The sequence below is a fragment of the Salvia miltiorrhiza genome, chromosome 5 (assembly GCF_028751815.1).
Source record: "Salvia miltiorrhiza cultivar Shanhuang (shh) chromosome 5, IMPLAD_Smil_shh, whole genome shotgun sequence".
In the NCBI taxonomy this organism is placed as follows: domain Eukaryota; kingdom Viridiplantae; phylum Streptophyta; class Magnoliopsida; order Lamiales; family Lamiaceae; genus Salvia; species Salvia miltiorrhiza.
In genome coordinates this window covers 20,354,125-20,378,405 of record NC_080391.1, presented here as the reverse complement: position 1 = coordinate 20,378,405, position 24,281 = coordinate 20,354,125, and the positions used below count along the sequence as shown (strand labels likewise).

General features: G+C 33.1%; 1 long non-coding RNA gene across 2 annotated transcripts; it reads right to left on the bottom strand.

The window, feature by feature from the left end:
* Positions 1-3,469: 3,469 nt before the first annotated feature.
* On the bottom strand, positions 3,470-6,025 carry LOC130986626 (uncharacterized). 2 transcript variants are annotated; one of them, XR_009089324.1, is made up of 6 exons: positions 5,974-6,025; positions 5,825-5,920; positions 5,277-5,334; positions 4,896-4,976; positions 4,775-4,817; positions 3,470-3,906 (listed from the first exon to the last, which is right to left on the bottom strand). It is a non-coding gene; the product is annotated as an uncharacterized LOC130986626 (long non-coding RNA). The 2 variants fall into 2 exon arrangements; XR_009089325.1 differs by having other exon boundaries at positions 3,471-3,906; positions 5,825-6,019.
* Positions 6,026-24,281: the final 18,256 nt, after the last annotated feature.

Here is a 24,281-nt window from a genome sequence, read left to right as displayed (position 1 = left end):
TTGAATTTGTTGTTGAATTTGTTTGAATTTGTTTTGAATATCCAGAAAGTTGTTGAATTTGCTGGAATCGAATTTGTTGTAGAGAGTTTGAATTTGTTGCTGTAATTACCTAAATTTGTAGGTGGAATTGATTTGTTGAATTTGTTGCTGAAATTCATTTCTTGTTGGAATCGAATTTGTTTGAATTTATTGTTGAAATTGTTTGCTCAATGTTGCTTGAAATTATTTACCCATTAATAAAGTATTAATCAATTAAAATTGTTATTAACACTATCCCTATAAATTTACTTCTCTATCCACTTACACTTATTTTAACAACTTTCTTAAAACTCGTGCCAAGTCCCAAATGGGACTTTTTTCATGGACGGAGGGAGTACTTTCTTCGTCCTAATTGAATGGGACAGTCAAATAATGATGGAATTAATCATATTTAGTCCATTAGGCCGAACTGCCCCATACATTATTTAAATTTTATTATTTTCTCGACTTATTATGTTTTGAGAAATTGTGAACAAACTTTTAACTAATACTAAAAATACTCTCTCCCTACTAATTGAATGTAACAATCTAAAAAAGTACTAAAATTAGATAATTGTTGGATTCCTAATGTCTTCAAATGTGTACTCTCTTTGTTTCATTTGATTTTACATATACTCCATCTGTCCACAAAAGAACTTCCTATCTTTCCTTTTTGGGACGTCCACAAAAGAACTTCCTACCTATTTTTGGACTATACCCCACCACTTATAATCCTCTTACTTTTCACTTTTCACAACTTCCAATATTAATTATAACACTTTTTCACCACTACCAATACACTCAACTACCTTTTATCCACTCTCAATACACTCAATAATATTTTTTCTCAAAACCCGTGCCACTCCTAGGAAGTTCTTTCATGGACGGAGGGAGTATTTCTTTTTGAATTGTCCTATTTGATATTTTCTTTTTAGGGAAAAGTCTTACTTGCTTGACTTGCAATTAGGGATGGCAATGGATCCTGGATCCGGTCCAGGTGGATTACGGATCTGGATCTCAATTTTTTGGATCCGTGGATCTGGATCTCATTTTTTAAAACGGATCTGGATCTGGATTTTGAAATTTGAGATTCGGATCCGACCCAGATCCGACCCGTGGATCCGTTTTATTTAATATATATTATTTATTTTTTATATTTATTTTATTAATAATATTAGATATATTAAAAATTAAAAATAATGACAAATTAGAATTATTTTGAATTTTTGATGACTTGATTTTCTATGTTGAGACTTTGTATTGCATGAATGTATTTTGTGCAATATTTTTCATGATGAAAATTAGATGTTGTTGATTTTGTGAATCTTTTTTTGAATTTAATTTAAAAATAGTAGATCCATGGATCTGGACCCGCTGATCCGGATCTGAATCCAAAATTTTTAGATCCGCGGATCTGGATCTGAATCTGGATCTAATAGATAAAAACGGATCTGGATCTGGTATTGATGAGATCCGGTCCAGATCCGGCCTGTTTCCATCCCTACCTGCAATGCATTAGCCCGCTGCGACATCGTCGCGTGGAAAATAGTTACTCTCTTCGTCTCATTGTATGTGGGACTCTTTCTATTTAAGGCGTCCCACTGTAAGTGAGACTCTTTCATTTATTGGTAAAGATTTACCTTTAAACACATTTTCACTTTTTCACCTACAAATAAAATAGACTTTTCTTAATTTTTGTGTAAAAAAAAAGGTCTCACATACAGTGGGACGGAGGGAGTATTTTAAAATTTTTATGTTTACCCAAATAAAGAAAAAGTTCAACTAACCATGATATGGCGCGATTATCAATGTGAAAAGGCCGAAGCCTGAATAACATGTCTTGTGGAGGTTCCTGACAGAATTGGAGTCGTCCAAATAAGTGTAATTACGTATGTTTATTTGTATCGCGTAGGAACTCAATGAAAAATGAAAGTATATAACGATTAACTTACTGAAACTTCGTACCTTAGGAAGTACTGATGATCTGTTATCACCCTATTGTTGTCCAGATCATATTGAACTCCAGGATGCCTTATGAAATCTTGAAGTCGTCAAACAACATGATGTTCCATGAAAATCCTGCGACTGTGTTTACGGAGTAGCTTATGTGAATCAAAACCACTAGGTACTTTATGACCTTGGCCTTAGCAATGAAACAATCACGGTACTTTATTTTCAACATGTGGGAAAGTCGGTTGCATGGCTCTGTAGTGCTATTGGAGTTAATTAAGACATTTACATTCCACATCCTGTCAAGGACCTTTGGAAAGTCACATTCTACGACAGGATATCGCTCCAGGAAAACTTACATGATTGCGGTATATTGGCGATCAAGTTCCTTGAAGCTTTGTGTGCTGGTTTTTCGGTAGACCACGTTGACATCAACAAGATAGCCGAGTACTGTCAATGCTATAGCACGGACCTATTTCATGGAGTTGATTACTGATGCATGGTGATGATGTTATCATAACTTGTTTATGGTGTGCCTGTGATGGCGAAACCATGATCCACATGTTTGTTTTTTATTTATTATTTATTTATTTTTATTTAATTATGTTGCATGGTGTGATGGTTCTCAAAACAATGCTCTACTAGATTATCTCTTTTGAATTTGTGGTGTGCCTGTGATGGTGAAACTATTGATGAGGATGTTTTCTGGCGGTCCATGTTTTTGTCTAAAAAGCTCGATTTATGAGTAAAGGCTCAAAATCCAATATCTAATTTTAAGTCCAATAGTTGATTTATATCCCAAAACGAACGATAAATATTCATAAATTATCTTAAATGAGATTGCAGGTCAAAAAGAAACTCGAGTTTCAAGCTCTCACATATGAAAAGCCAACTTGAAGAAAGGCGAAAAGCCAGACAATTATCCGACTTGAAATCTGATTAGATCTAATTAGTGCAGAAAGACAAAAACACATGTAATTTAAACTATGTTCTTAATATTAATTGGGCTTCGAAACCAGGTTAAATGGGCATTGGTATTCACAACAAAAAATAAATTTTTTACCGAGGGAATATTCCCTCGGTAAATACATGATTTTCCCTCGGTAAAAATTTTACCGAGAAATCGCCGATCAAAATGCCCCGTCGTTATTTTCAATGTCGGTAAAAATTTTACCGAGTGAAATTTCCCTCGGTAATTTTACCGAGTGATTTACCGAGAGATCTGGCCTCGGGAATGTTTCGTCGTGTATGGTGTCGGCTTTTGTGTTAATTTTACCGAGGGAAATTTCCCTCGGTAATCCCTCGGTAAAATTGCTCAAATTATCGAGTGGTATGTAGCTCTCGGTAATTTACGGTCATATTTTTCAAATCTATCGAGGGTGATTTCCCTCGGTAATCCCTCGGTAAAGTTTTATTTTTTTATGTTTTTTCATTTTTGTATTTTACATACGTAGTTACGACAACATGTTTATCAATAAATCCAATCACAACATAATCTAAACATAATTTAAAATTCATTCGACATTGTTCAATATCCAACAATATATTTATATGTAAATATCATAATAACATAAAAAGTACTAAATAAACTACATCTAAGCGAAATATCTTAATAATGTATCAAAATGTACTAAATATACTACACGAAAGCTAAGAATCTCCTGAGCCGCTACTCCTCGACTGTTGGGACCTCATGAACTGTTGAAGCATCTCATTAGTTAACCGAAGTGACTCCTCCAATCGAAGTTTATGCTCGCGCTCATCTTGAAGCTGCTGCTGCAACTCTCCAAATCCTTCCGTCATTGTTTGAGAGTGCATCAGATACCGTTTGCTCTAACTCTACATCTGAAGCCGATGCTTGCAATGTCGATGATGCACGGGATGATGCTGCACTGCTAGATCCTCCATGACGGCCACGATGGGATCTAGTACTCATATCTGTTAATAAATAATCATATACACATTATAAGGGTAGTCTCCACAGGGAAGTCTCAGACCATTCAGAGGAAATTAGATGATGAATGTTAGCAGAAGTGAAAGTGTACAATTAATAACAAGAAGAGGAACTACTGGGCTAAAATGAATTCCTGAGTCAAGTATCAAGTATTTGACTCTTTCTTATTGAGTATCTCATTTTGTAACAAACAGCAGGTAAGCCTAGAACACATGTTCTGCAAAATATCATCACTTTCACATTCCACTATGTTTGAGAAACTTGTGTTTGGAGGCGTTAAATCAGGGAACATGTGCAAATTCGCCAACTGTGGCTGATAAAGAACGTTAACATTACAACCCGACTCAATCATCTATATGCCATCTATATATATATATATATATATATATATATATATATATATCAACCAATCAAGAAGAAACTAAGAGGATTAAGAAAAGGGCTTCCAAAGTTCAAATTGAGCTAACATGCAAATTAGGTTTTAGTTAACAGCTGCAGCTATGAAATTCCATCTCACAAGCATATGCATAACTGAATAACATAATTTCAAAAAATAATGAACACATAAATACCACCATATGCTAGTTCAAATTTAAGGTAGGCAAACTTTTTGGACAGTGGCATAGATATTGTATTAAGTAGAACATGTGTAGCAGGGCAAGAAATACAATGGCATCTTAGCAAATAAAGATGTAGAATCTTGGACAAAATAAGAAATGATCATGATCTTGAAGCGAGATTAGGCAGCTCCCTTCAGTTTCATGGCAATTGTGGCAATGTATTTCCCTTGGTGAAAAGCCTACTGCAATTCAATCTCGGACATAATATTAACAGGGTGCTCAATGAAGTTACCTGGTTGATTTGCTCTTCACGCTTAACCAAAGAACTCATTGTCCTGAGTTTCTATGATAAATAAGTAATTACATAAGAAAGATAAATAGACTTTCATCAGACGAGCAAGAATAGTATTTACCTGAAGAACCTTATACATACAAGCTTTTGGCCCACCAGAAAAAGATGCAAATATGATGGGGCATGGCCTTATTTTTAATTCCTGCAGGTGAAATTGAAAATAAATCACCGATACACAACATGTTTCTAATATTTGGCAAACACATCAAATTTCATCTCAGTAATTTTACAGATGTTTATTTGTTGCTCCTAGGGAGGAGAATTGTATGATAATCATGTCTTCAAAAACTCAAGTAACAGGAAAGCCTAATTAAGGTATCTGGTATCACCGAGTTTCTGAAATTGATAGATCATAAACATCAACTTGTATTCTTATTAGGGCTAGATAATCATGCTTGAGAGGTCTACAAAAGCAAGTTAAACAGTTATCAGGAAAACTAACCTGAATGAGCTCGTTAACTATTTCCTGAGCCTACGAAGCAGCCTTATCAGGAAAAAATCTGCTAATGAAAGAAAATCAGCATATGTTCTTACAAGTTACAGCTAACAATTAACAAGAGATGCACACACACCCATCATTAGTATAAGAGAGTAAAGGACATAGGCTCAAATAATAATTCCATTTCAGTTATTGTTATGCAAGGAATTATTCTACTAATAAATAGATCACACTTGCTCGACCTAAATATCAACCAATCAAGCCGGCTTCCATCCACCATAGCCAAGAATATCTCTTAAGTGGAAATTGAGTCCACTTTTTGATCCCATTCGATTGTAAAAATAAGATTGCAAGCATCTCAACAACATTCTAGCAAAATCACATAAATCACATCTAATATTCAAAATAGCTCAGCGAAATTCACACTAATTCAGTTGATTTAGCCCCAAAACAGTATCGAAAAGCACAAATTCAATCCCAGTTAACCTTTCATCTAATTAGCATTTGCCAAACTCGTTGACAGCAAAAACTATGAGGAATTAGAAAATAACCTCAACCAAACTCCATCTTCGATCTCGAAGCAGAGCAGCAGGCCAGCAGCGACAGCGGCGCGCGGCGGTGACAACGACAAAAGCGACAGTGGGAAGCTGACAAAGATTAAATGTACAATTAGAGAGAGAGAGAGAGAGAGAGAGCTCACGGCGGCGCGACTGAGGAGGTAGGGTGGTGGACGGTAGCGGCGAAGGAATGGATTCAATGAATTGATTTATTCTCATTACAGTTAATCTTGATTAATTTCAATGAATTCAATCTCAAGTTTAGTTTCTAGTAGTATTAAATTGGATTAGTCTTGATGAATACGTTTTAATACGGTACTTTAAATTTTAAAATAATGTCATATATAATTAATTACTTCCTCACTTTATGATTGGGAGTGATGAAAAATTATCCTAATTAGTATTATGAGTGGTGAAATGATTTATGAGTTTTTAAATTATTTTTATGATAAAATTAATTTTAGATCATTTCAATTCAACGTTAGATAATTTTAGGTCGATTTAGTTTCAAGGAGTCGAATGCTTTTTGATGCAATCACATAGAATATCTCATCTATATTAAAACTAAATATCTCACTGTCTTAAAATTGTTTTTGATGCAATCACAGAATATCATGAAACTAATTATATGTAGTCCATCAAACCGAACAACCCCTATTGTTTCCTCTGACATTTTATGTTTCAAAAATCATGAACAGATTTTGATTTAATAAAAAAAACTTCCTTCGTTCATAAAAAAAAGTCTTGATTCTCCTCTTTTTTTTTGTCCACGAAAAAGAGTTTCATTTCACTTTTTTTTACAACTTTACCCTTATTTTGTTTCACTATTTATTTTAGTTGCCACTATTTAGTTTAGTTGCCATTGATGGGCCCATTACAAATCAAATTTAAACACTTTAGTTATTCGTTAATTAACTTAACTGTCTTAATTAATTATCTTAATTAATTATCCTTTATATGTCTGAAATTAAAACCCACGTACACACTCACAAAACATACACGACACACACATAGACGCAGCGGCCCCCCTCCTTCCTCCCGGTGTCGCCGGCTCTCCGAGCACCACCACCGGTGCCCCTCCCTTCTCTCACCTCTCGCCTCACGCCCTCTCTCTCTTCTCAAACTCTCACGCACCCTTCAACCCAGACGTCGCGCCGCCTTCATCTACTGCCGGCAAAGGTGACAGCAGCGAGGGCTGCGACGCGATCGCCGCGGTTCCCTCTCCGGCGAAGCCGTGCCTGAGCGCCGCTCCCCTGGCTTCATCTCTCTCTGTCACCACTTAGCCCTAAATCCCCAAAATCCAGAATCTACCCTAAATTCCCTAGCTCATCTCTCTCTCTCTCTCACCGCTCCCCTGAGCGCGACGATCGGAACGCCACTGCCGCCGAGCCCAGTCTCTTCCCTGGCGAGGAACGCCGCCGCCGACCGCCTCTCTCTGCGTTGCCCTTCATCCCTCGCTCTCTCTATTTCTCAGGTAACAACGACAACCCCTCGCTCTACCCTCAAATCGTCGCCTCTCAGAGCTCGAAACCCTGATTTCGCCGTCTCGCTCCCCCTGAGCTTGAATTTGTTTTGGTGGAATTTGTTGTTTGAATTTGTTGTTGAATTTGTTTGAATTTGTTTTGAATATCCAGAAAGTTGTTGAATTTGCTGGAATCGAATTTGTTGTAGAGAGTTTGAATTTGTTGCTGTAATTACCTAAATTTGTAGGTGGAATTGATTTGTTGAATTTGTTGCTGAAATTCATTTCTTGTTGGAATCGAATTTGTTTGAATTTATTGTTGAAATTGTTTGCTCAATGTTGCTTGAAATTATTTACCCATTAATAAAGTATTAATCAATTAAAATTGTTATTAACACTATCCCTATAAATTTACTTCTCTATCCACTTACACTTATTTTAACAACTTTCTTAAAACTCGTGCCAAGTCCCAAATGGGACTTTTTTCATGGACGGAGGGAGTACTTTCTTCGTCCTAATTGAATGGGACAGTCAAATAATGATGGAATTAATCATATTTAGTCCATTAGGCCGAACTGCCCCATACATTATTTAAATTTTATTATTTTCTCGACTTATTATGTTTTGAGAAATTGTGAACAAACTTTTAACTAATACTAAAAATACTCTCTCCCTACTAATTGAATGTAACAATCTAAAAAAGTACTAAAATTAGATAATTGTTGGATTCCTAATGTCTTCAAATGTGTACTCTCTTTGTTTCATTTGATTTTACATATACTCCATCTGTCCACAAAAGAACTTCCTATCTTTCCTTTTTGGGACGTCCACAAAAGAACTTCCTACCTATTTTTGGACTATACCCCACCACTTATAATCCTCTTACTTTTCACTTTTCACAACTTCCAATATTAATTATAACACTTTTTCACCACTACCAATACACTCAACTACCTTTTATCCACTCTCAATACACTCAATAATATTTTTTCTCAAAACCCGTGCCACTCCTAGGAAGTTCTTTCATGGACGGAGGGAGTATTTCTTTTTGAATTGTCCTATTTGATATTTTCTTTTTAGGGAAAAGTCTTACTTGCTTGACTTGCAATTAGGGATGGCAATGGATCCTGGATCCGGTCCAGGTGGATTACGGATCTGGATCTCAATTTTTTGGATCCGTGGATCTGGATCTCATTTTTTAAAACGGATCTGGATCTGGATTTTGAAATTTGAGATTCGGATCCGACCCAGATCCGACCCGTGGATCCGTTTTATTTAATATATATTATTTATTTTTTATATTTATTTTATTAATAATATTAGATATATTAAAAATTAAAAATAATGACAAATTAGAATTATTTTGAATTTTTGATGACTTGATTTTCTATGTTGAGACTTTGTATTGCATGAATGTATTTTGTGCAATATTTTTCATGATGAAAATTAGATGTTGTTGATTTTGTGAATCTTTTTTTGAATTTAATTTAAAAATAGTAGATCCATGGATCTGGACCCGCTGATCCGGATCTGAATCCAAAATTTTTAGATCCGCGGATCTGGATCTGAATCTGGATCTAATAGATAAAAACGGATCTGGATCTGGTATTGATGAGATCCGGTCCAGATCCGGCCTGTTTCCATCCCTACCTGCAATGCATTAGCCCGCTGCGACATCGTCGCGTGGAAAATAGTTACTCTCTTCGTCTCATTGTATGTGAGACTCTTTCTATTTAAGGCGTCCCACTGTAAGTGAGACTCTTTCATTTATTGGTAAAGATTTACCTTTAAACACATTTTCACTTTTTCACCTACAAATAAAATAGACTTTTCTTAATTTTTGTGTAAAAAAAAAGGTCTCACATACAGTGGGACGGAGGGAGTATTTTAAAATTTTTATGTTTACCCAAATAAAGAAAAAGTTCAACTAACCATGATATGGCGCGATTATCAATGTGAAAAGGCCGAAGCCTGAATAACATGTCTTGTGGAGGTTCCTGACAGAATTGGAGTCGTCCAAATAAGTGTAATTACGTATGTTTATTTGTATCGCGTAGGAACTCAATGAAAAATGAAAGTATATAACGATTAACTTACTGAAACTTCGTACCTTAGGAAGTACTGATGATCTGTTATCACCCTATTGTTGTCCAGATCATATTGAACTCCAGGATGCCTTATGAAATCTTGAAGTCGTCAAACAACATGATGTTCCATGAAAATCCTGCGACTGTGTTTACGGAGTAGCTTATGTGAATCAAAACCACTAGGTACTTTATGACCTTGGCCTTAGCAATGAAACAATCACGGTACTTTATTTTCAACATGTGGGAAAGTCGGTTGCATGGCTCTGTAGTGCTATTGGAGTTAATTAAGACATTTACATTCCACATCCTGTCAAGGACCTTTGGAAAGTCACATTCTACGACAGGATATCGCTCCAGGAAAACTTACATGATTGCGGTATATTGGCGATCAAGTTCCTTGAAGCTTTGTGTGCTGGTTTTTCGGTAGACCACGTTGACATCAACAAGATAGCCGAGTACTGTCAATGCTATAGCACGGACCTATTTCATGGAGTTGATTACTGATGCATGGTGATGATGTTATCATAACTTGTTTATGGTGTGCCTGTGATGGCGAAACCATGATCCACATGTTTGTTTTTTATTTATTATTTATTTATTTTTATTTAATTATGTTGCATGGTGTGATGGTTCTCAAAACAATGCTCTACTAGATTATCTCTTTTGAATTTGTGGTGTGCCTGTGATGGTGAAACTATTGATGAGGATGTTTTCTGGCGGTCCATGTTTTTGTCTAAAAAGCTCGATTTATGAGTAAAGGCTCAAAATCCAATATCTAATTTTAAGTCCAATAGTTGATTTATATCCCAAAACGAACGATAAATATTCATAAATTATCTTAAATGAGATTGCAGGTCAAAAAGAAACTCGAGTTTCAAGCTCTCACATATGAAAAGCCAACTTGAAGAAAGGCGAAAAGCCAGACAATTATCCGACTTGAAATCTGATTAGATCTAATTAGTGCAGAAAGACAAAAACACATGTAATTTAAACTATGTTCTTAATATTAATTGGGCTTCGAAACCAGGTTAAATGGGCATTGGTATATTGTATCTCAACAATAAGCTATAAATGGGGTCTTTAGGTTCAAATGTAAGGCAAGTCATTTCATAATAAGAAACCTTTGTAATTATTAATAAATAGGGTCCTTAGGTTCAATTGCAATAAGATTTCATTAAAATATCCTATTAAGCACTATTTCATATTATCTTTGTAATTACCTTATGAGGTCGACATCGAAAGCAAACGAAAGCTATACTTCGGTGGCCACTTTCAACGACAAAGTAAGGAACCTTGACCACAGATAAGATCGACGCATAATTTTTTTTATTTTGGGACAACGACAAAACTTCCCTTTGCATCTCACACAATTAAACTGTCGTAGCCCTAGATATTTTGATTAGAAATAACCAAAATATTTTAAATTATTTTAGTTGTAATAATAACAAAACATAAACAGAATTAATACAATTATCAAAAAAAGAAAAAGAAAAAAACAGATGGAAGAAGATGAATGGACGTGAGGTGAGAGAAATCTCCATGAAAATAAGAAAAATAAATTGACATCAATTAAGGTGTAACCAAGATAGATAGAGTGAAGTGACTATGGTGAATTTGCTTTAAAGGAAAAGAGAAAATAAATTAAAACCACCTCAAATAACTTTACACATGGCATGATTCCAACGGACTCATGCAGTGCAGTCATGTAACCAAGAACGTTCCATTTTGAGTAATCAATTTTCATTTTTCACTATATTTCTTTTTGGATTGTCCTATTTGACTTGACATATTTTCTTTTTAGGTAATGAATTTTCACTACAATAAATATAGTTTCACATATTTTTCACAATAATCTTTATTTCTTAAATAATCGTGCCGAAAAAAAAATTAACTCAAGTAAAGTGAGATGGAAGAAATAATATTTTGAGAAATTAGGAAGCTAAATATCAACTTAATCTATATTATTTTATGCCAAGAAAACTTTATTGATGAATCTCACAAGAACACCCGGGAAGTGGAAAACCTCTCAACTGATATGTCTAATCCGACAAGAGACGGCTCGGTCCACACATAAGGGATAATGTGACACAATAGAATGAGCTAAAACATTAACCTCTCTACTGATATGTCTAATCCGAAAAGAGTTACTCTCACGAAATAAGATCTTACACGTTTCTATTACTCCTCCAAACTCCGATTTGTTCATATAGGAGGAATTGACAACATCCATCACGATCTTGCTGTCCATCCGAAGGCGTAAACTTTTTATCCACGACAATGCCTCATGAAAACCCATCGCCTCCCCTTCGTGAACACGCATGCAGCAATGGAAACCACGAGCTCTAGCTTGCACCAGATCTCCACCCTCATTTCGCAGCACAATTTCTACGCATGTCCGATTTTCAGCCTTAAAGAAAGCGGCAGCAATACCACCCACATTCAGATTGTGCTAGCTCTCTTCTTTGCACAGCTGTTGCTCATATAAATGGGTTGAGTATTTACTTTCTAACACATATAAAAAAGTTATAAACCAAAAAGGCCTTTGAATGAATGGGAATTTATCTTTCTTCTGCAAAATTTATTTCCATGGAAATACTCTCTTCGTCCACGAAATGAGTACCCATTTGTGGACGGCACGGGTTTTAAGAAAATTATTGAGTGTGGTGTTAGTGGAATAAGGGTCCCACTTTTTTAGTGTATTAATTAAAGGGATGTGTGGGGTACACTTGCCTAAAAAAGAAATGAGTACTCATTTCATGGACGGACGAAATAGGAAATATGGGTACTCATTTCGTGGACGGATGGAGTATGTTTTTCCAAGCGATGATAATGGACCCAAATATCTTAAGCCCAGTTTGTGCGAGGCGAACCCAAATGGGATTTATTTTAGAGGGAAAAACTATAATATCCACTTTTAAAAAATAGTACTACTACTATGTATAAAATCATTAACACCTCGCCCAAACGTGAATTATTTAACGGGGAAAAGTCACAACATCCACTTATAAAAAAGTCTGTAATAAATATCTATTATATAATAGGATTAAGCCTTAACCTATGTGGCATATCTAGGATCTCACCATTTCAAAATTTACCATATATAATCTTCATCATTTATTAATTAATTAACTATTACATTCCATATAAAGATTCATCAATTTTAATAAATATAATTAATTATAAATGTATATATATAATAATATTATTACCTTTACATATAATCTAAATTAATAAATTTTATTATTTATTTTATAATAATAATAATAATAATAATAATAATAAAAACTTACATATAATCTAAATTAATAAATTTTATTATTTATTTTATCTCGATAAAAATTAGATTTACATGTCTGACAAGAAAAAAATTATAATTTATATACAATAAATTATTTTAATTGAATGTTAGTGATTAGATGTATATTTGTTATTAATTTTAAATTTCTCAAAAGCGTATATATATTATATGTATATGTTGCAATATATTATATTATATGAATTTATATTGAGACATGCACGTGTATGTAAATTATAAACGAGTTCGGTCATTGATTTACATGTTTGAATAATAAGGCACAAATTCTATAACCTGATTACTTTAAAACAAAATCTTATTTTATGTTTATCAAAATAATTAAAAATTTCCCTAAAAAAAATTAAAATTTTATTTTTATTTTTTATAAAATATATCCGTACATTTTATTTGTATAGGGAAGAAAAATATATTTGTCATATCTAAAAACTTTATTTGTTTCAGTTTCCTCAATAATAATAATAATAATAATAATAATAATAATAATAATAATAATAATAATAATAATAATAATAATAATAATAATAATAGATAAATTATGAAATTAGTAATGCATAGATGAAGAATTTAGATAAAGAACAATAGAGGATATGATGTTAAAATACATTAGAAATCTTTATTTATGTATTAAATTTATAATAATCTCAATCGAGTGAATAATTCATATAAATCACCTCATTTCACATTGATTTTTTTTATAAGGTTTCACTAAAATAAAACTTATACAATTGCTCCAAGCGAGATGATTCTCGAAACCCAATTAAATTATGATGCTCACAAGTTAAATTTGTTTTTTCAAACTCCAAACGAAATGATTCTTGGAACATAATTACTATAATATTTGAAGCTAATAATTAGGGATGTCAATCTAGCCCGAAACCCGTGGGCTGGCCCGATTAATCCGCCACCCGAGAGGGTTAGGGTTGAATATTTTCAACCCGATAAAAGTTACAATCCGATTAGCCCGTAACCGAATAGCCCGGCACCCGATAGGGCCGGCCCGACTAACCCGATGGGTTAGCTCGAAACCCGAATACTTAATATTAAATATTTAGATATAAAAATAAAAAAATGACAAAATATTATAAAGTCTCATCATTTTACTTTTCTGTATTTTTGAGATGCTTTCTATGAATTCAAACTATTGTTGGATATTTTATTGTTTTTTCGTTAACAAAGTTGAACATTTTATTGTTACCAACTTATTTTATATGTTATGTAATCTTGATATTTTTTTTCAATATCTTATATTTTTTGCATTTCATGCTTGCTATATAATTTATCTTTTTGATTTCTATGTATATTTTATACATTATACATTAGATCATTAAAAATAACAAAATACAAATGATTATTTTATTGTACGCATTTAAGCCGACTAGCCCGATGGGCTAGCCCGAAACCCGAACGTTTAGGGTTAGGGTTGAAAATTTATAACCCGACAAAATCCCCAGCCCGATTAGCCCGCACCTGATTAACCCGAAACCCGATAGGACTGGCCCGAAACCCGGTGGGCTGGCCCGATTGACATCTCTACTAATAATGCGTTGAAGTTTGTTGAAATTTTTTAAAGTTCCATACAAAATGATGTTTACAAGTTAGTTATGATATTAGAAGCTCTAAATCATACAATCTCACAAGTCAAATTTGATTTTAAACCTCCAGATAGTGATGTTAAAAAAATTGACGCATAAAAAGTTCAGTTTTTGTATTTTAAGGTCTAGACGAGATGATGCTCAAAAATCTGGAGTTCAAACATTAGATGTCGTCTTCCGGGCTTTAGATGATGATATGATCATATAGGGTGGTTTAGACGAGATGATGCTCAGATGAAATAAAATCTTCAATATTGACATTTTTTCAAAATATTATTAAATAAAAATTTATATAAAAAAATATTTATTATTCTAACAAAATGTTAACATTTAATTGATGAATATGATTCAGATTAATATAATTTCAACTATATTACCTTAAATTAAATAAATTTAAAAATAATTATTTATACAAAAATACTCCCCCGTCACCCAAAATTATGCATGGAAGTTTGTAGTAATGATAGTGGAGAAAGGATCCTACAGCGAGGGTATTGTTAAATAGATTATGAGTAAATAGTGTAAGTTAAAAAGATAAAATTGTAAAAATTATATGTGAGATAGTGTCTAAAAATAGGGTATGCATAAATTTAGGGGCCGTACCAAAAAAGAAAAGGTATGCATGATTTTAGAGGATAAAGAGAGCATCGTATAATTTAAATAATAATTTAAAATAATTTTCCGTCGAATTTCGACGGGTTATGCACTAGTTTAGTTCATAAAACCGTTCAACCTCGTGCCAATTTTTATCTTTGATGAATAAATTTAGCCTTTGAAAATTATTGGTGATGCTTGATCACAAGTGTAGGATGACTCTTGTGTATTATTGATCAATAATGGATCGAAAACTACATAATTAATATTCACTTTCATTTTATTGTCTTTAGTATGGATTTCGAGCTTATAATTGGTGTTATTAATTTTCGTTTGATTGCAATAAATCATGAGGATATCAGTGACGGTATCTCCCAATTAATTAGAATTTTATTGACAACTACATTATAATTTATATGTCGATTGGAACTTTATTGACAATAAATTATATAGGGTTAATTTTTTAAAGTTATTAAACTATGTTATTTGTATCAAATCAGTTAATAAACTTTCATTTGTATTAAATTTGTTATTAGACTTACATTTTATATCATTTAAAGTTTCAATTCAATTTTTAATAAATTTTATTTCATCGTGGCGACCAAAATACAATATATAGATGCCGATTCAATAAAGTATTTGCCACATCATCACTTGGTACTCAAAATAACATAATGGAGGCAGAGACATCAACAATTTCTTTGTTCTTTTTTCTGCTGCTATGATTATCTTCCCTTCCCATTCAACTGCATTTACGGATAAATTTATTCATGAAAAAGAATGGATAATAAAAATTTATATCTTTAAATGTCTCATTTCTTTTACAATATTTAACACAAAAATATTTTTTCTTTCTTATTTTCACTTTAAGGATGGATAATATTATCCACTCAAAAATGGATGAATAAGAAGAAAAAAAAATACTTTTGTGTCAAATATTAAAAAAGAAAAGAGACATTTAAAAACATAAACTTTTATTATCCATAATTTTTTATAGATAAATTTATCTATCAAAATAAACACAACCTTTAGAATATTTTGCTCTTCCACTTCAAAATATAGGGGATCTTGTGATGCTAACAGTTGTAGACTTGTGATGAAATTAATGATAAGTTTATGTAAAAAAAAAAAAATGATAAGTTTATGTATGTAGTATGCATGTGTTTTGATCATGTGGCTGACCCACCCCTCATACAACTATGTCTGTGAACTCTCTTTGGCATCTTCTGTTACAAGAGATTCATCATAACAATCATCATTAATTAGCCACACAACAACAAAATTATTCTTAAAAAAGAGTCTATTTCTTACGTCATTTTACTCAACAATTTCCGTTGTTATGATCCCTGAAAGATGTCTTATTTCGTGTGACTATATTTTAGCGAGTTTAGTGATTTTCCATTGGTGGGATTGCAGCAGAAATACTTATTTTGAGTGCTTTGCTTCAAAATCTGGATGTAAGACAATCTCACAAAGATTTTCTATTATTAATTTGTTTTGCTAACAATTCTTAAAAAATATTGAGTAGGAATTTAAATAAAATATAATATTATAACAGACTATTCACTTCATATTTATGTGCTAAATTTACTAGAAAATATAGAAAATATTCACTATAAAAGAAAATTATTCATTTGAGCTTAAAATAACAAAATGGCTATCACTTAAGAGATTTGAAGCTTCATCTCATTGTTCTATATTACTTAAATTGCAAATTTTGCTCGATATACTCGACCAATTTAAGTCGAACATTAGTGGTAAATGCACTAATCTCGACCACTGCAAGTCGAACAATCGAGCATTAGTGGATGAGCATTCTTAGAAAATGCACTAATACTCGACATACTTGATCATTGCGAGTCGAACACCCGAGCATCAGTGATTGAGCATTAATGCAAAATGGTAAAAGATGCATTGATGCTCGCATAAGAGTAAAAATATCCAAAATGAGTACTGTAATGAGCAAAATCTGCATATTCCATTTAAATAAATACTCGCGGCCCAAATAACTAGTCGAGTCTAGAATTAGATTAATTTCTATTTATTTAGCCCATACGATAGGCCATCACCCATCAAAACCCATCGACTCAAACCCTAGAAAGGACAGCGACTTGAGGAAGAAGGCAGGAAATAGGTCAGAGATACGATCCCACGAAAATCGAAACGACTAAAGTTTAAAGAGACATGCCAGCGAAACCCTAGTCGTCAGGCTACCACAGTATAAAACATAACCAACTAGGTAATTCAGGTCATCTAATCATTCACACTCTAACAAGTTCTCTCCACCTTCTCTCATCTCTCACACTAATCCGCCTCCACGCTCTCAATCCAAGGGATTCCAGTAACCAGATAATCCAAGATGTCCCGATGACCTTGGTTGATTGCTTAACGACTCTCTACTTCGTCAACCTGACCGATCTGATCTAACCATTTATTTAATATATTTTACTTCTTTTCAATACGATTTCTTATACTGTTATTGACTTGAACGTCAGAGGCCCTTCCATCGACACCCCCACCGGTGCTTCTAGAAGGGCTCTAACGTATTTGTAGTTTCAGGTTGCTAATGCCCACCGTCTAAGACGACCCCAGCGTCTTTATCTGTAGTTGTTGGACCAACCCCCAACAAGTACCTTCTCTTCGTCCACGAAAATTATAGTCTCATTAACTGTTTTCAGCCATCCACAAAAATTATAATGTTTCATTTTCTGGAAACCACCATATATTTTAAATTTATTTACGCTCAATATTTTCAAAATCCAACCATTTAACATATAAATTTTGGTGGGTCCATTTTTTCACTCAATTTTAGTGAATTCATTTCTCCACTCTATACACATCTCTTAATTATTTATTGAAACTCGTGCCTTCAAACCAAATTACAAGTTTTATGAACGAAGAAAATATAATTCATAAATTTTATAAAAATTAATGAATATATTTTAAATTTTATCTTTCAAAGTAAATAGATTCCATTTTCACCTTCTAATATTTATTTCTCCAACAACAAGTCAATAAATAAGACTGAAACAATTCGCGCCACATTTCTTAAGTCCGAAAATTTTCGGACCTATAATTCTTGCCGTAGCCAGATTAGACCCAATTTTGATATAGCCTTTCAAACAAATGTAGTTTCGAGGAGGGGCTCTGCCACCTTTGCGACTTTTGTTTAATTTATATTCCTCCATATTATGTTAAATGAAAGGATAAAAGTACACATTTACTCGAATTTATACATCAATATACACAATACATATATGTGTGTGTGTCAATTATGAATTAATATTATAATAACATCTAGCATATTCCAGACACTTTATATAACATCACATTAACCTAACCAAAACGATACAATCGTTTAAAGATGTTTTTGTACACCAACACATTTACCAGTATAGCCTCTCTCTATATAAATTCTTTGGGTTGCACAAAGACACCTTTATATATATCTTAATTTACAAACCATCTTTAAAGAGCAAAGAGTGATGTGAATAGGAACTAAGTTCTATGTATGGAAAAATGTAACTGACCTCCTTTCATGTGAATTAAGCAGCATATATAAGTTGGACTTCACATGCAAACAAACTCAACATTTTGCAGCTGTGTCCAGTTTCTTTCTATGAAGAGGGAAACTTGTAACAGTTGTTGGAAAGTGTGTTCGGGATAAACCCTACTCTTATGTGATAGTTCACATGTTTACTATTCTTTGCATCTATATCCAATTTTCTCCCATAAATTCCATTGTTTCTATCTTTGTTTAATTTGGGCCCTTTAAAATTTCCAAGTTTATTTAGAAATTCATTCATATCTACTTAATTTGAGATTTATTAAGTGTTAATGGTGCGAAATGTCCATTCAAGTTAATGAAAATTAATAGTTATTCACCAATATAATTTCAATAAATATTAGCCAATCTTCAGCTAAATGAACTAAATCGCCCTTTCTTTTACATCACAACTCTTTCTTTCTTTTTCTCATGGTCAATTTTAACAACCAACTCTTTCTCTCTCCTCTGGTTCTCTAGATCTCATGCTATTTCTTTATCTCTCTCTATTTTATCTTTTTCAAACCCAACCTCTTTGGACGTAGATGATTTTCTTTGGCAGTGACGTTCATATTATTAGGTATTAGTTTTGCTAAAAGTTCTCTTCTCTTTATTTACTTTTCCAATCATCTTCTCCATATACTTTTTCGGCGACTTTGTGATAACACTCATTTTTTTTTTTATGGTTTTTAATATTCTTATGATGTCAATTTTATAGGGAATTGAGTGTTTAATAGTTGTTTTGTGCTTATATTGTTTTATCTTGTGAAATATGATATTTACTCAAATTTTGATGAATTTTACAGAAATATGAAAGCTGAATTTTGAAGTACGGTCTTATGAAAGTTGTAGAACATCTCGATACGAGTTCGTGGGCACAAACAGATCGCAAATCAGAGTTCGGCCGAGGGAGATATGGCTGAAACAAGAAAATTGTGCGCAGTAGTGGAACGACGGCAACCCTGGCGGCGAGCACCGGCTGGGTCGCCGAACTCGCTGTTGTGTCCGCGTTTTTGCATATTTTGGGGCTTTTATCAGTATTTTCGAGTTCTGTACTGTCTTCATCCCTTGTGCCTATATATAGATCATTATCTTTACCTATTAGATACCTCTCTTCACCCCTTTTTCATATTTTCTTTAGTTTTTAGACTTAGAATTTTATATCATTATCTTTACCTATTGCTTTCTTTTATATTATGTCTTTTATTTATTTATTTATTTATTTATTTATGTTTGGCTAGTTTCGTTTATGATTCTAGGGTTTGTACATAGTTGATTGAATATGTATTTTTGATTTATTGATGTCAATTTGTCCTCTAGCTTGTGATTCATGATTTCTGGTGCTTGATTTCTTGTGAATTACCTGATCAATAATTTGCATGTCTAGTTGTTCAGTTTGAGACTTGAATGTGATAATTGTTCAGCTGTTTCATGAATGTGATATAGTTTTACCTTGAGACTTGAATGTGATACGTTGGCTGTAGGAAGCTATTCTTTGTGTACTTTTAGGAGTTAATTTATTCTCTTACGACTTGAATGTGATAAGGAATTTATTAATCCACTTTCACAGTTGTTCGTTAGAGAAGATTATGAATAGGACTATGATCTTTCATCATAGCTTGATTAAAATTGGTAATTGAATCAATAGGTTGTATGCATGTGTTTAATTAATGATAGTACATTCCTTAGGGCCAGTGTCTTTATTATTTGGTTTATTTTCCTGAGTTTATTTCTTTTGTGTTGAGTCTAGTTATTTTCTCCATCATATTTTTGTTTGCCTGAATATTACTTAGGATTTATTAGAATTACTTAGAGCATTTTCAATAATCAGTCTCTGGATACAATACTCGATTTACTACTTATACTATGATTACACCGTGTTAGTTCCAGTATTTTTGTAGCTAGTAAATTAGTGATCACTTTGGTGTTTCACATTATTCTTCGATTTAAGGTTCCAAATATACATTTTCGATCATATTTGGTGTTCAACCAGTTCACTTTTGTGTTTATTCAGATTTTTTTTAGATCTAGTCGTGATATTTCGTTTAGCTTTACAAAAGAGAATTATTCGCACTAAGCGTGCCAGGATGTTGCGTGACCAATTCGTACCATTTGTCCCAAGAGATCCTGCATGTTCTGAGATGAATGGCACAAATGAACCAATTATACAATTTGTCACAAGAATTGGCGGGATCTCTTGCGACGAATGGTATGAATTGGTCCATTCGTATTAGTCGTTCAAGGTGTTGCGCGCGGGATGAATGGAACGAAAAAATCTCATTTGTATCAGTCGTCCCAAGAGTTGCACGCTACCTCTTGGGACGAATGATACGAAAGAATCTAATTCTTACCAAATGTCCCAAGTGTTGTGCTCTATCTCTTGGGACGAATGGTATGAAAGAACCCCATTTGTATCTGTTGTCCCATGTGTTAAGCGTTACTTTTTGCCTCTTGAGACGAATGATATGAAAAAACCTCATTCGTACGTTCCAAGTGTTGCTGATGTGGATCAACTTGTCGTTAATTATTTGACGGCTAAGGATTGCAAAAAGGCTCGTTTTGGACACGATTTAAAAACGTAACTTTTGGTCAGTAGTTCAAATTTCCTATTATAATACATTTTCGGAAGCAGAATGACGATTCAAAGTGAACCTCATTGCACCCTGCGCTATGAGTGGTCCTCGGCCTAAATTCCTTCGTTCAAGAGTAGTTTTCAGGTACTCTTGGGATGAATTAATGGTACACAAAATCTCATTTGTGCCAGTCATTCCTATTTTGAGGCCTTAAACGATCTCTTTTGACTCCAGACCATGAAATACGATTTCTTCACCTTCGAAAGAGATTTCCATGGCCACATGAATAACCTCAGTAGAAGTTTTGTAGCAAAAATTATACTTCATCCGTCTCATTAAAGTTGGCACGGAGATTAAGAAAGGGATTGTCATGTTTTAATTAAGTGTGGTCCACTAAAATTAAAGAGTTAATTAAGACTTTTGTAAACCTAAATCTTTGTCTTCTTCTCACTACATCAGTTCCATTTTTTGGGCTCCGATGACGGCGATGACGGCGCCGGCGGTCGGTCCTCGCCCCTCTATCGAATCCAAACCAGCCACCCAAATAAGATTTCTCAGAGAGAATTGCAAAGCCAGAAACTAAAAAAAAGAAAAGAGATAACAACACAAGAAACTCCACAATCTAACTCCTTCTTCTTACTGCGCCGGTGCCGGCGGTCGTCCCATCGCCACTCGCCCTCCCTGACTGCAATGTTCAGCAGTCCCCGGCTTTGAGTTTCAGCCGCTCGCTCCAACTGGAGCCCTAGGCCCCCAAATCGCAGCTAAGCTTAGATTTTCAACCGCTTGCCCCAACCAGAGCCCTAGGCCCCCAAATCACGGCCAGGCTTTGATTTTCAGCCGCTCGTCCCAACCGGAGCCTTAGCCCCCAAAATCGCGACCCCAGGCCTCCGACTCCGAATTTACAGAGACTAGGCGGCGGCGCCAGAGCTCAGAGAAGAGGTTAGGGCTCCGAATTTACAGAGAAGAACAAAAATGAGGGAGAGGGAAGTGAAGGGAAGAGGGAGACGGAGAGAGAAAAGACAAGGGAGAGGGTGGAGAAGGGGAGGGCCAGCGGCCGGCGCTGCTGTCGGCCGCCGGAGAAGAAAAGAGAAAGGAGAGATTTTGGGTCTGTGCGTGTGTTGTGTGTGTGTGTTTTTATTTAAAGAGGGTTTAGGTTTACGTAGAAAATTAAATTAAATTAATTAATTGAACTTAATTAAATTAAATATTTCCATTTTAAGAAAGTGGCCAACAATAATGGGACAGACAAAAAAGGAAATGTGGCCAACTTTAATGGGACGGAGGGAGTAACAGTTTTACGAAAACTGTAAGAAATAATGGGTTCAAGACATTCTTGTCCAAAAATACAAAATTTGGCTAAAATTTATTGAAATTATATTTATGGACAACTATTGATTTTCACTATTTTATAGGATCATCTCAAAAATCGCCTTATTTATTAATACTTGTTTTTCTTCTAGATTTATTCTTTTAATATTTATATTAATCAATTATCAATTTATTTTAACAGTTTAAATTAATCTAAATCGTACTCTATTAAGATGATGATAATATGACGACGAATCTCAGTTTATTGGTAAAATGCTTTCCCTCTCATCAATAAATTGTAAGTTCGAGTATCTAGAGGTATAATGTTTAAGAATGTTCTTTTTTTGGTTTTGGTAATGACAATTTATATTATAAAAATGATGAAGATAAATGCTTTTGAAGAGTACAATAAAAATAAGTTGTGTTCGCAAATAAATAGAGAAGAATGTTCACTCCGAACAAATTCGCCAAATATGACCAAAACATAAAACTTTTATCATTATTTATTAATGTTGCCGCTGTCTCCCCCTAGGTATGCCGAAGTTTCTACTGTGTTATTTTGTTTTCATTTTGCTCTCTTTTTATTTATTTAATATACGTACTTTTTATAAAAAAAAGTACGTGTACATAAACATGTTTAAATCATATTAACGATAGAGTAATATTAATGTATCTTCGACATCCAATTTTTATTTTTATTTGTTTATTTGTAAAAGTGGTGATTGAGATTCGCACTTAGGTCTCTTAGCTTGTCTTACCAATATGAATATCACAAAGTTATATTCATTTAGCCAGTTCCTAACAAATATATTCTGTAAGTATTAAAAACATAATTTTGACTCTAGTTAATCATCAAGTAAATATATTTCAATTTTGAATAATCTTTATCGATCCAACATGAGTCCTATATATTCGAGTAGTTTATTACTGAATGTTTTAGTTCCGAATATTTTTAATTAGATGTTATATATATCGCACAGAATTCAAAGAAATCTATGTTTCTTGTGGTAGGCACCATTTACAAGTAATAAATTTGTAAAATACATTCTATAGCTCTCACGTGAAGTACAGGCATAAATGCTGAACTATGTGACGAGCAAAAAGTTATTGTATTAGTAGTTGTTTGTCTTTTACCCCTCAAAAAAACAAATATAGTTTTTGTCTTTGTTACTATCAATTTCACGAGCTCAGAAATGTATTTGTGTGTGAAATGACATATTTTTATCTTTGATTAATTTTTTGATGAAGTAGAGCTAATTGTTAAAATATGATCCTAATTTTTAATTAATATTTTTCATGAAGTATGTTGTCAATTTATCAAATACTTCTATCGCTCAAAATAAAATATATATAATTTTTTTTCATTTATAAATATTATCCTGTAATATATTACTTTCAATATATTGTATTAAATTTATTTACTTATTCTATTACATAATAAATTTATTTATCCATTCACAATATAATTAATTATTATTAATACTCCCTTATAGATGAGATATTTTCTCCACTTACAATATATCACTTTTATTAAAACTAGTAAGTGACCCGTTGAAATTCGACGGGGTCTATTAAAATATAAATTTATGAAATTATTAATGTATTTTTTGTTTCATGAATTTTTTTTACAAAAATAGAAAATTTAATAAAATTGTTTTAAAGTAAAAAAATTATACTCCCTAATTTAAATGTCTTATAAAATTTATACGTAAGCATAATTTTGATCAAAAAAATATTAAAAGTGAAATTAGAACAATTATTTGAAACGTATCTATATTAGATGTCTGCAGTTGGAACAAATAATTAAAAATAAGAAAAAAAATAGATTAAATAATATCATTAATGACTTAAACTTTAAAAGTTTGAATAAATTATTAAATTTGCAATTACCTCATAATATATCGAAAATTTCATCATACACCACGTTAGTTGTTGTCCATAACCACGTAGAATGTCTGCGTATGACTTCTTTTTT